General features: G+C 39.8%; 1 protein-coding gene across 8 annotated transcripts in view; it reads right to left on the bottom strand.

Annotated features, from left to right (window-relative positions):
* The window catches only part of ZBTB20 (zinc finger and BTB domain containing 20), a 447,669-nt gene that overhangs the window by 173,549 nt on the left and 260,318 nt on the right, over positions 1 to 13,802 (bottom strand). For 7 of the 8 annotated variants that reach the window (XM_015875890.2, XM_015875917.2, XM_015875875.2 and 4 more), the window contains one exon: positions 1,219 to 1,323. The gene's annotated coding sequence lies outside the window, so the exon portion shown is untranslated. Of the gene's footprint in view, positions 1 to 1,218; positions 1,329 to 13,802 lie in introns of all 8 variants that reach the window. The other variant, XM_015875884.2, reaches the window with a different exon arrangement.

Genomic DNA, 13,802 nt, shown 5'->3' with positions numbered 1-13,802 from the left:
TTTAACCAGGTTTCCAAATATCTTATTCAGCTTTGGAAGGGCTTCAGAGCACAGTAACCACATTAATTGGATATAATATGTACAGCCAAGGGTAGCCCCGTTACTATGAAGCTTTTACTGTTGTCATGTTGTTTCAAAACACTTTTCATGCTTTAACCAGTCATAAATACATATGGAAACATTGCATGACACTGGACAACACTGCAGATCCATGGGAAATAATGGTTGCACAAGCATGGAGCAATCTGCACAAATGTAAATAGCGTGGCCAAGTCTGTTCTAAATTGCATTTATGTGAATTGATGGAAGTCAACTAGTACTACTAGTAGAACAGAATAGATGAGAGGATACGAAAATATAAAATATGGTACGGCTGTGCAGTTATCCTCGGGCCAAGGCCTGTCAATCTGCCATCATTTACATTCTCCCACTTTCTCAGTATGGCTTTACAGGAAATAAGAAAAATAAGAATATCTGATATTTCTAGTTTTATCTTGCACTGGAGAGGACACACGTCCAAGAACATATGGACATAAATGTGTCAGTATCCTACATCACTTTTATTTCAAAAATGTTATTAATTTTTGTGGGTGGAGTCCAAAATTTTAATGCCATATTAACAAACAGTGGCTGTTATTGCAATGCACGGTTCAGAAGGAGCATTTGTGTAGCACTCCGAGGATAACATTTTAACTCAATCGAAAATGATTTTCTGAATTGTAGTGATTTTGAAAGATAAGTATTACTACAACTTACAGAGTAATTGACAGCTTTCATTTTCACAGTTTCACCATACACCTCACTTCTGACCACCAATATGAAGCAGATCTAGACTCTCCATGCACAGAACTTTAAATGAATCTCCTTTCACTTTACCATGCACAGAATATTACTTCAGGATTGGTACTTTCAGTATTAGTCTCAATTATATGAGTGGTGAATGCTATCCAGGCAAAAAGTAAGACTATGATAATAAAAGTCTTTATCTGTCTAACAACCTAAATTTCAATCCAAACATTCCCAAACAACTTATTTACCAGAATCACAGGTACAGACAGATACTGCGGTTATTTGCCACACAAATGTTCCAAGTGGATATACTGAAAATCAAATAGCCAAAGGGCTTTTCTGCAGTGAATTAACAGGTGGTTTGGCACTGAGATCTCTACCTGTTAGTGGTTTTCACCTTTGGTTTCAAGACAGAAAATGGGACAATACCTTTCAAAGCTGCATCTCAAGTGGACCGTACGAAGAGCAAGGTTTCATTCCAACCAAATCTCTCTCTCTCTCTCTTGCAAAGTTGAGGAAAACTGCCAACCACTGCTGCTCTTGCCATCAACACGCCATGTAGATGTTACGAAAAGGCAAAGTAAAGGGAGAGAAAAAAAAAAGAGAGAGAGAGAGAAAGTAAGTTTTACATAAACAAACTGGTTACATTTGAAGACAACAAAATAAAAGCCATTGGCTTCAGAATGAGGAAATAAACAAATGCATTAAACCTTGGAATACCTTAGCTGAGAGTTATTGGATATGGAGAATATTTCCCTAAATTCAGCTTTAAAGGATACAATATTTTGAAAACATATGATAAACCTAAAGGGACAACATTAGAGAAACGTACCTATTGTAGCAACAAATGCACTATTACTCATAAAGCAGGTTAAGTGACTTCAACAAACACCCTGTAAGGCAGTATAAGCACCTACAATATGTTCTTGCCTGCAAATAGCCCAGGGTGCTAGAGGTGGAGTTTGTTTTTTAAAGCCTTCTACATGGGCCTAACGCTGCCTTTGTTGAAGGTAGCGTTAACACACATCAAATGCAGTGGGAATCAAATGTGGTTAACTGCATACTTTGAAAAATCACAGCCAATATGTTCATCTGATGCCATCATTTTCTGAGGACAAGTGTAGGCTATGGAATCACACAAAGTAGTCTCAAGTAAGCTTTACAGAATCAAGGAAGCTCGTTTCATTTCAGGAGCACATTTTTAATGGACAATTGGGAATGTGCATCTTCAAAACAATAGTCAAGAGTAAGTAAAAGACTGCCAAGGCAACCTTACAGTGATAGAAGTTTCAACACCTTTTAATTAAAACAAACAAAAAAAACCCCAAGAGTTCTTCAATGCAACTTTCAGCAACTATTAAGAGAACAGTAGCCAGTGAAAGTACGCTCATTGGATTAATGCAAGAAGTCAATACCCCTCCACTAACACTAAATGTAATGAGAATGACTTCAACACATTTGCTATTAATCAAAATGGGTTCACATTCACCAGTACACAGAAAAGTGGAATCCTAACCATCAGCTCCAGTAAAACTGTTCTACAGAGTTGAATATACTAAGTTAGCTATGCAACGTGAGAATTGCATGATTAAATTGCAAGAAGCTACCTATACTAATAAAACAAAGGATCAGAGTTGAACAGAAGACAGCACTGTCTGATCATGGGGATGTAATCACTATGGGTGGGAGCAAAAACTCCTAAGCTGGACAATGAAAACAAAAGTGGCTCTTTTTACCCCATAAGTGCTTTTAGAAAAATCTACTAGAGATAACTAACATGGACATTTTCTGTAGACTAGCTAGAGAACAGAGGAAAAGACCCTTCCAGAATGAGCAGCTGGGAAATACTTGTTTTGATGTTTCTTGGGTAAAACAGTTATTCCCAAGCAAATTTTATATTTCAAGAAAAAGAATTTCTGCTGAAAAATCATTCAAATGGAAAATGTCTGGCCACATCTACAAAGGGCAGAAACACTGCCCTCAGCCAGAGAAAGAAGTATGCCTAGACCAGTGGACTGGGTAAGTCCCAGGCTCTAGTTCTGGTTCTGCCATGGTCTTACACTTTCCTGGGCAAACTCCTTCCATTCCCTGTCATGCTATATCTTCTCTAGCCTTTCTGTTATGGAATCACAAGATATCCTGAGTTGGAAGCGACCCACAAGGATCACTTTGTCCAATTCCTGGCCCCACACAGCACCCTTCAGGACAGGAACCATTTCTCACTGTGTGTTGTATGCTGCATAATATAACACACGTGTTTAAGGACCTTGAGCACTGCAATAACAACAGTATTTTCCTTCCTATATCATCTAGTTCCTTATACTGAGAAAAATGCAACCTATGGCTGCAACACACTGCTAATCAAACATTATTGTATACCACGGGGATGCAGGGGAATGTCTTTTCATCATAGAACTAATCAGATTTAATGCACACAGAATCAGACAACTGTATAGCCCAGTCTTGTGATCTGTGTTCCAAGCTGCCAGAAATAAGGCAGGAAAGAAGGGGGGCCATCTCCTGTGTCCTTAATGAAAGAAGAAGAGAGATGACTGGACTAAGAGCTGATGAGGTTACAAGGCAACAGCAGTGCCATGAGTTGTTTGGGCTTAAAGCCAGATGTCTTGTATTTCCTTTGATTGTTTCTAAATAATTAATGGAATTAATTTAATCATGTGACCCCCTCTGCCTTTTCTTTTTCTTTTTTTTTTTTTTTTCCCAAGTATTTGGCTCTGCACACTAACACTAAATATAAAGGAGAAAAATGAGATTGTCTATAGCATACTGAATATTGATGCTGTGTGTTTAGACTGCATCAACAGCTGATACTCATATCCAGAAGACAGTATATCTACAGCACACACACTGTTTGCATGAAATAGATCAAGTAGTAGCCTTCATGCTCCATCAATAAACCAGCTCATCTATGGCATATGGGCACTGCATGTTTGAAGTAGGAAAATAGAAGGTACAGTTTTCTCTCCGCCCACACTAAGATGAACCTGCCACTACTATTTCACGTAACATTTTCTGGCACGCTCCCAGTTTTCAGTCATGCTGGTTTGCTTGAAAGAAACACTCGGAGGAGACTCGGCTCGTCTAGCTGTTTGAACAAACAAAATAATCACATATCTTGAGCTAATGGTCCAAGGCTTAATGAAGTTCATAGAGAAGTGGCTACATATGATGTGAATGTTCCCTTCTGACTTACTCAGATCAGTCACTGCTGTTTGTAAAAGGAAACGGATTATGAGAATAGTAGGTAGTCCTGTGCTCTGATCTAGACAAGCTTTTGCTCAGTACAGGAGTAGTCAGTGCACAAAGAAAAATGCAACCACTAGCAGTAAAAATTCCACTTTTCCAATTTTTTCTACAATAAGGCATTGACTGTAACTGCAGGAGAAAGTGTGCTCCTGTATCTTACTTGTTGAAGGTTCAAGTCTCAGCGGCACAATAATATTATACGAATGTTCTGAACTTTGAGGTTAGACTAATGATATAGAGTTGCCAAAATGTAACAGCAGAAATTCTGAACTCCTTCCATTTTTACCAGCTATGTAAGTAACAAGTAGCAGATACTAGAGTACCCTCTCCTTGAAAGTCAATCACAGATAAACAGACACTGGGGTTTTGCATTCAATGAAATTGTTTAAAGACAGGAATGATCACACAGGAACAAAGCCAAATTATTTGTGAGGTAGAAACACTGGAAATAGTCAACGATATAGTTGGTCGCTATTTGCATCTCAGTACTTCACAAACAACCCCTGTATTTATTTGCTTGTTTCTCAGCATTTAGGGAGAGAGGATGTGTTAGAGTGAGATGATGACATTTTTCCTGTGGCACCGAGGTTCTCTGAAAGTGACTGCATATCAAACTTTGCTGACAATGCACCTTTTGTTCCTTCTGCTTTATTTCCCTTTAATGATACCTTTTCAGTGAATCCCATTTGTAAGTAGCTCAAATAAATGCAGATTTTACCTTGTAAGCAATACCTTCCAAAATATTACTGCAGCTCAAAGAAAACAAAGAGCTAAATAGTGCTGGGTCTTCCCCAGTGACCCCATCACCCCACGGTACTGGACTGCTTGCCATTACTGTATATGGAGCACTGTGCAAGGTATTTGACATTAGAAATATGTACTGTATTGAAAATATACAGTCCAAGTCCTCAGGGTCCTAGGTTCTAGTTAGAATTAGACTTGTGCAAATAACTGATTTGAGTAGGTGACCAAACTGTGAACACAGAGAGGAAGACAACACCACCACCTGGGAGTCCTATAAAATGGGGTAGCTATTTGTTTGTGTTAGATACATTATAATTAAAGTAGGCTTTGTTTCAAAACAAACTCAGAAATCTTGTTTAGACACAAAATATTTTTAATTTTTTTCTCAGATTATCTATTTTCAATAGGTTTAGCTATCTTCTATCTGAGACAAGCAGATTTTGGCACAGAAAATATCCTGTTCAACAATTTTACTCAAATCTAAGGGCTAAACTACAAGTCCACCAGCTCCTGACTTCTCTAGGGCTATTTCTGATGGCCTTCCTTCTAGTGCAGAACAGCAAACCAGCCCTGGCCATAGTCTTCTATAACATTCATTCTACATGGGAGAAGACAGTGTGGGTCAGACATGCACAGCAGTGAATAAGCTCACTTGACCAATGCAAGTGGGTTTGACCAGAGAGGTGGGGGATTTGCTTTCTGGTTTTGGTTGTGCATCCCAGCTTGCGCATCCAAGGTGAGTTATTTCATTCCTTATGGCTGTCTGTCTGTCCTTCACCTCTAAGCAAATCTAAGCATTAGATACACCTCCTGAGGTGTGTCTGAATGGCATCTCATATAACAGATTGCTTATCTTAACTGGAGTCTTCATGATTTATTATAATATAAATAACTGCTTGACTGCAATCAAATCTCTTTAATGCCAATAGTTTCACATGCATATACTTAGTGGCCCATCATGGGACCATCATTTTCTTTTTTAATTAATTACTTATTAATAGAGGTAAAATATGAATGGATGGCAAGTCTAGTTTTTTCCTGTGTCATCAGTTCCAGTGGTAAAAGAAAGCATCTCATTTACTGCTACTAGGAACCAATGGGGACATGTAATGAATGATGTCTGAAGCCCTGGATCCCCTTGGCACTTTTATATCCCCATTATTTGGGGATAAATCCATTCAGCCCTTCAGGGAGGGCAAGACAGGTGGCTTTAAAACTGCTTGGTGAAATGCCTAGCAGGTAACCTCTACATCCTTGTGAGGTTTGGCCACAATATCACAATTGGTATGAGTGAGAAATGCAAGCTCCTAATGCAGTCCTAGGGCATATCTGTAAAGAGGTAGAAGAAGTCTGTGAGACTGGAAGAAAGAGGTCAGAGTGCCTCTGCTTTGGAGACTCCATCCCCCTTATAGGGCCCAACTGCTTACCCAGGAGGTGACTAGAGTTTCTTAGAAAATAAATAATCTAGAAACTAACGTGAAATGACGAACTCTTCAACTTTGACGTGCAGTGCTGAGGGCTGGGGGTGGGGAGGTTTTTCAGAGCGTACGGGGCTGTCACAGACAATAAAATCAGTCACGTTTTTAAAACACTGGGGACAGAGTTGAAAATGTGCCCCATTATGTCATGAGATGTACTCCCTGGTTACAAAAGGTGCGTGGGTTACTGTGAGCTCGAGTGCTAATTTGCTGAGACCGTAAAAGGCAGAACAAAGTGCAGACTGAGAATAACTGCATGATCGTATTTGTTGTACGGGCCCAGTCCTGTGCACCTCAGGTATCCTGGAGTACCATTTTCTCTCCATCTTTCTGATTTCTGCTCTTTAACAGGCAAAAACACACCACTGCCATCTCACAACCTGCTCATCTGTGAGGCTGAGCCTCATCCACAGCCTCCTGCAAGGGGACCACTAAAGCCTTCCAGGCCCTGCTGTTCAGCATCAACACAACTGTGCTCTGTCCAAGGGCCACATCTGCAGTCAGCGATTCCCGCACGCACGCTAATGCCCCTGCTTCCCCTCCATGCCATGCTAAAGAAGCAATTATTATAATTAAAAATAAATCCTTCTCTCTGTTGATTGTACTTACTGGCCATTGCTGCCATCTAGCCAGAAGCATCACCAATATTAACGGAAGCCTTCAGCCTGTTTATTTTCCCTTTGCTGCCGGCCTGGAGCAGGGATAAATGCCTCCCTTGTTACTCACTACCTCAGTGGAGAGATTTGTAAACTTTCACAGGGGTTTCCTTTTATTTTTTTTCAACAGGTGACAAAATACTGTATGAGTGCAGGTGTTCTGGCGACACAAACAGGAAAATGGAGATCAGACACAGCCGTAGCTGAAGAAAGGGAAAATTCAAGATAAAGATATCAGATATGTTAAAAAGAGCAATGAAATGTTTGAGAAGGGATAGTTAAATATATATATGAATATATATATTGCTGACTTACTCCTGCAAGGTAGTTCTAGCAGAAGAATTTTGTCTGTTTTGTTGTCGTGCCAAATTTTGGCAGGTGTTACTGGGGGAAGGTTGGAAGTTTACTGAAAGAAGTTTCTAGATGTTATTGGAAAGGGATTAAGAAGCTGTTGATTCCAGCTAGCAATGAAGGATGTGCTGAAGGTCACAGCTGAGGGGCACTGGCTGGTGTTACTGGATGTGGTAAAGAAGGAATGATAAGGATGGGATTTCAGAGTGCTCCCAAGTTCACATTCATTCTTCAAAGAATTTGTTCCCAAAATTCAGTCATGGATATGTGCCTACAGGAGGGCTCACACTGCAGCCATCCTTTCATCTCCTTTTGGTATATATGGCATGAGATATGAACAGAAAAGAATATTACAAAAAGGATATTTAGAAACATTCAGATGGAGTTTCATGGACTGCTTTCTGCCTAAACTTCAGCTCTCAGAAGCCATCTTAAATTCACAGACACTGTAGACACTCACATCTCTAGACAGCATGTTTTCAGAGCCCCAGTCGCAGCAGCATCACAAGCAAAAGGTGGCAAACAATGGATAAAGAGAAAATAGTCATGAATGCATCATAAAAGGCACCGATCACTCTCTGATCGTAATATTCAATAAAATAAAAGAGGGGAAGGGAGGAGCACAATGAATATTTGTGAATCAAAATATCTTTTACTGTGCTTACCACACAGGGAAAAAAAAGAAAAAGCTGTATTTTGCTTCCCTGATTTTTTCCACTAAACAGGGAGGTTTCATGGGTATTCTAGAGTAATATTCAGCTGTGAATCCAATTTATGCAGTGGGACAGGATTAAAAAAGGAACAGAAGGTCTGGATTCTGAACCTGCTCTAACAGCTTTGATTTGAATACAACCCAAGTCTTGAAATGGCTTGTTTTCCACTTCTGGTTTGGAGCTGGTTGAAATATTGCCACAGTAGCACTTCCTGTAAAATTTTTGTCCAAGATTCTCATTATTTGGAATTAAACTCTAAAGATTTTGGCACTGTGAAATCCAAACAAAACTCCATTCCTGACTCAACTGGCCCAGGAGTCAACTCAAGCTTAATCTGGTGCTGGGTCCAAATCCAGCTTCAGCCCATTTCCACTGTTAATATAGATTATGCCATAATACCACCTCCAGCTTCGGGATTTATAATGCCTCCTTGCAGGATGCATATTTGTGTGTAAATACATAAATCATATCAGATAAACAAAGAAGGCATGCCAGAAAACAAGAGGGGAGGGAAGAGGAGAGATACCTACCAAGCAGTTTGTCTCTAAAGTGTTGCCAGTTGTGAAAGGACTTGACGTGCTAATATCCGCTCATTCAGACTCTTACAGACATGCTAAGAGCGTGACGGCTGGCAGGCAGTGCATTTAAGTGCTGTTACTGAGGCCCCCAAATATTGACAGAGTGCCAGACTCTGAGAAACTATTGATGTATGCAGCCGGCCGCTGCTCCAGACACCTCTCAGACAGAGTCTTTAAATGTCACAGATTAATGAATTTTCATGAAATGGAGAATGAGAGAAAGAATTAAAATATATATATATATCCCACAGCACCAACATGAAAGCATCTTTTATCCCTACACAAAATTCTGCCCTCAAGCCTCAAGATTTCTAATAGATTGTAACAGATCGTAAGTCAGCAGTAGATGCAGGGTCGAGGAGGCGACACCCTCGAGATCATACAGAGCATCCTCAAACAAAGCCAAAATGAGAGATGACTGTTCTCAGAAAAGGGGGGGGGGGGGGGGAAAGAAAAAGAGACAGGATGCTCTTGGATCTTTAACCAAACATGTAAGTCACACAGTTTACAGGGGTAGAACTGGTTAAATGGTTCATATTTTGAGGCACAAATGGGGCCAAACTGCAAAGAAGGGATGTTGAAGGACTCTGACTCTAGAGTCATTCTGACAGTACTTGGATCCCTTCCTTGAACTTGATAGAGTTCTTGATCCTACCCAACAAGTGGCAAACTTAGGATAGAACATCTTCATGTCATGAGATAAACCAAGTATGCTGATTATTTATCATTTTTCATTTACATCAGTGAACTCAAATATGTATGAAAGAGCTTCAAATAACATTAAACTGTAATAATGCAAAATGCAGTTGGAGAATAAATGACAAATCTACACATAAGACATCACATAAAAAGGAATGAGGTGAAGGGATGATGTATGCAAAGGTATAAATGGGCCATTTATAGGCAGCTGTTAAAAATATGGCTTTAGTAAGCCTCCCTGCACACAGCCACTGGGAACCATATGCTATTTGCTTCATTGCCCTTGGGCAATTGATTCCTAAAAGGCTTAGCTGCCCCCTCTGCAGGCCAGCACGCTGTGGAGTGGGAGTACTATGGAGAAGGAGCTATGCGCAACACAGCCTTGGTGCTCAGGATCAGCTCAGTGAGGTAGGCCACACATGTGCTGCAAAGGCTCCTTCAGCTTCAGCAGCTGAGAAGGACCCTGTGGATTTCCACTTGCATTTTTCTGCTGAACAGTCAACATTCTTCATCCTATCCCCAAAGTTCTTTTAAGTACCCTCCGTCTCTGACCATAGAAGCCTTTGCTGACCCCAGCAGCTATAAAATAAGCACAAGGAATGTTCAAGAGCAGCTTGTTTCCATGTCATTTTGTCAGGCAGGTTATTTGGGACTACCATCACCAAAGCAAATAAATAAGAATTAAAAAAGCAACCGAAATATGAAATCAATTTTCTGAGTGCAAACGAGCACAGGGACTCTGAAGCTAATCTCCAGGTCCTAACAACATAGAAAGCTTTAAGTTTTGAAAGCCATCAGACTCCTGCAAGTTGGCATTCATGGCAATCAGCTGCATCTTAGACTACAACACCCAGCTATTAGCATTACCCACTCTGGTCACCACCTAAAGCAGATCTTCCCTACCATAACTCATCCCACAACGGCCAGTTTTGCAGGAGGCTTTCCAACACATTATCCACTCTACAAATGGAAGTAGCAAGCAGTCAGCCTCTGCAGATCAGGCAAAGCACACACGCATGTAAGAGTAGGTGACACAAATGACTGATTTAAGTATACAAGAAGGCAAAATGTCAAAGGCTTTCTATTCTGAGAACAATCTGTAGACAAACAAAGAAGAAAATCAATACAGATTTTTACACTGAGAACTATTTTACACATCATTGCAAACTTACTTTTAAAGGTTTTTAAGGTTTCTAAAGAGTCTGTCTAACATTACAGCCTCTTCTGGCCCACTCTCTCTTCACACACACTCCTTTTCCATTCTCATTTCTCCCTCTCCTGTTTTAAAATGTAAATGAGGAGCCATCACAAAGCACTGACCCAGTGGTTCACTCAGCCCAGTAGCTCACCTTCAGCAAAAGCCAGCACTGCCTGTAGAAATCTGTCTCTTTTCTGGAAGAACTGAAATAGCAATCTAACACTTCAAGAACACAAAATTCTAAGTGAACGTGTTGGAAAGGGAGCAAGTGGGGCAACTGTCTGACTTACTGCAGGAACGGACACGGGTTTTTTTTAATGAGGTTTTGGCATTTTAACCAAATGAAGGGATCAAGTTAGACATAACAAAGTCACGTGGCTTGTCTGAAGTTATGCAAGATGCTTCTCTCCCTGTCTTCCTTTGCAAACACTAGTACTGCTGAGTCTCCTTGTCCCTGTTTGCTTTGTATGCTATGCATGTTAACAACAGCCATTTTGTTCCCATAAATTCAGTGTTATCTCCAAGACAAAGGTGGGAAGAAATCTGGAAGAAGTGGAAGTATTAAAGATTACATAAAATAAAATTAATAATATATGCATGCAAAATATCAATTGAAAATGAAAGAACAGATAAAAGACATTACACAATCACAATCATTACGTTTGAAAGGGTCCTTGAAAGTTTCTTGAATTCAAATTCCTTCATTTAGTTTAGGAGAGTATCAAAGGCCACCTCCTTGTTCTAATCTAGTCTCTTTGATTGTCTCCTTACACTTTCTACCCATTAATTCATTGTAATCATTTCTGATTGCTGTTGTCTAACTTTCATCCTCTTCTTTCCTTCATGTGTGTGCACACATCACAGACCACAACCAGCCTGCATGCACCCCTGCTTGTTAGAAGTCCCACCTCTTCTGCCGACTTACCGCTCTCCTAATCAAAAGGGCAGGAGGAAACAGTCAGGATTCATTCTTCTACCTTTCCCCTTCTCTCTCCCTCTCTTATTTTCAAATGGCATAAATGTCAACTTTCTAAAAGGATGTTTGGCATAGCTGAGTTCAGTCATGTAATGTACAAAGTCGGCATGATCAAAAGGTTGCAGGGCTGCCCACTGCTAAAGAAGAAGAAAAAAAAAGGGAAACAGGGATATCTTCTGAAGTGTGAAAGAATGCATGAGCCAACTGTTGCCACTGGAAACACCATGTCTATTAGTAGCAGCAGTGGGTCTGAAACAAGAAAGTGCAGGTCCAGATTCCGACTTTTTCTAAATTCAGAGCTGTTTTGATCTGATTTCCCTCCTTTAAAACGAAAACAAAACCAGGGATCTACACAGCTCTGAAACTGAAAACTTTTACTCTCTGCACCATTACACACAACAGACTATACCCATGTAAAAATACAGCAATTGTTTTTACAGGCGAAACAGCAAATCAGAGCACGGATTCACACATCAAAAATACAGCCTCTAAGGTGGTTTTGTGCTGCTACCTCTCACCACAGAATGTTTGTTCTCATTCTATCCACTGCTGAAAAAGAGCACAGATTATTCTTCCCTTCCACACAACTAAGATTTGTTTTGATTTCACGTGGAAACTGGTTTGCAACAGTAGGGTGCTTCAAGATCGCTAAATATGCTCACATTTTGCTCTACAATTCTGATGCAGTGCAATCTGATTCCACTCAGCCATCGTATTTGCTCCACTCTGCTAAGTCCTGTGAACATTTTCACATCTTCTTACCAAATGTCAGCATTAGAGAACAAGACAGCTATGCCACTGAATCCTGCAAAATGCCTCAATTCAGTAGCCTACAAGCTGGTGGCCCAAATATCCAGTATTAATAATCTCTCTGTGAGCGAAGACTCAGTTTCCTTGCCAAAAGATAACCCAAAAAATGTAGACAGAAAAGCTCATTCTCGATACCCATTTAATAGAAAAATCTTAATTATAGATAGCTTTCAGTCCCAGAACAGTAGACAGGAACTGGAGATTAATTCCCCTTGTGACAAAGTATGTGAACAATAACCAGAATTTGTAATCAATACTCAGAAGAGAGAACATCCAAATTGTAACGGGGATTTGGGATTCATCCCCAGAGGATGTAATATATGATTTGGAACAGGTAGACTGAGATTAATTTTTGATTATGAAATATTTGAACAGCAATTTTCAACTTCTAATGAAGAGAGGATGCGGACACCACAATTAATACAATTTCTAAGTCTCTCCATCATTTTTCAAGACATAAATGACAGATCACAAAACAGCTGCTCAGCTTGTACACAAGTTAATGTGGGAGTGCCACCTAAAGGAAAGTGCACAAGGATGGGGCTCTGGAGAGAGGCAGGCAAAGATACAAGTTGCAATTTCTTCACTTCTAACAAAACTTGCTTACTAAGAACTCTGTGTTAAAAGTAATTATTCTGTGTAGAATAGAAGGACAATTCTAAGTCAGAAAACATCAGTATGAAAATACAAGGTTTTTCTCCCACATAGGGAAAAATGTTAAAGGAGAAGGAATTGTGGCTCTGAAGGAAAAATTCAAAATAACAGTGTGCAACTCAAAATACATCGAAATTCAGCATGTCCTGGAGGGGAATGCAATCCAAGTTCCTAAAGTTCTTTAGAATGTAATAAAGGCACAAATTATTTACCTAGAATAAAGATGATAACGAGAGAGCTGTAAATCTTATCCTTTTCGTTTCGTTTTTCTGAAATAATTTTCTTTGTTTTCCTCACAGGCGAATGAGTAATTTTAATGATTATGAGCTACATCTGTGGCCATGTAAGACAAGGCAAATTTCATCTATCTGCATATTTTGTTATTTATAAGTCAGTGTAGCCAACTGATGCTTCAGGATGGCATGTCGATCATCGCAGGGGCAGAAAGAACCTGGCCTCCACATCCAGTATTGCTCAGTTGGGAAGATGCAGGATCCAGAGAGAAAATGCCTTCCCCTGAAGTAACCTTCACATGCAGGACTAATGATAAGATGTATCAACAACCTGTTTTGTGCTCAATAAACACTTTATTCCTAATTTATCTTTCTAATCTTAGAAAATGTTTTAAGAGCTGCTTAGGATTACTAAAATTGGAGATTTTGCTCTTTCATTTTACTCCTCTTGCATAAAACTTTTGGAACAGACAAGCCAGCTGTGGGGCTACCTCTCTCCCCTAAACCCTCAGATTCCCGTCAGCCCATGGATCATTTCCTAACCCTCCAAAATTATATATAAGTATGCTGTCTCTGCCAGACCCTATTAATCATAAACTTCTTCTCATTTCATTTCAGTATTAAACTCATCTTGTTCAAATCTCTAATTTTCCACAGAC

Source organism: Coturnix japonica, chromosome 1 (genome assembly GCF_001577835.2).
Source record: "Coturnix japonica isolate 7356 chromosome 1, Coturnix japonica 2.1, whole genome shotgun sequence".
NCBI lineage: Eukaryota > Metazoa > Chordata > Aves > Galliformes > Phasianidae > Coturnix > Coturnix japonica.
The sequence above is the reverse complement of the archived record's forward strand: the minus strand, read 5'-3'. Positions and strand labels throughout refer to the sequence as shown.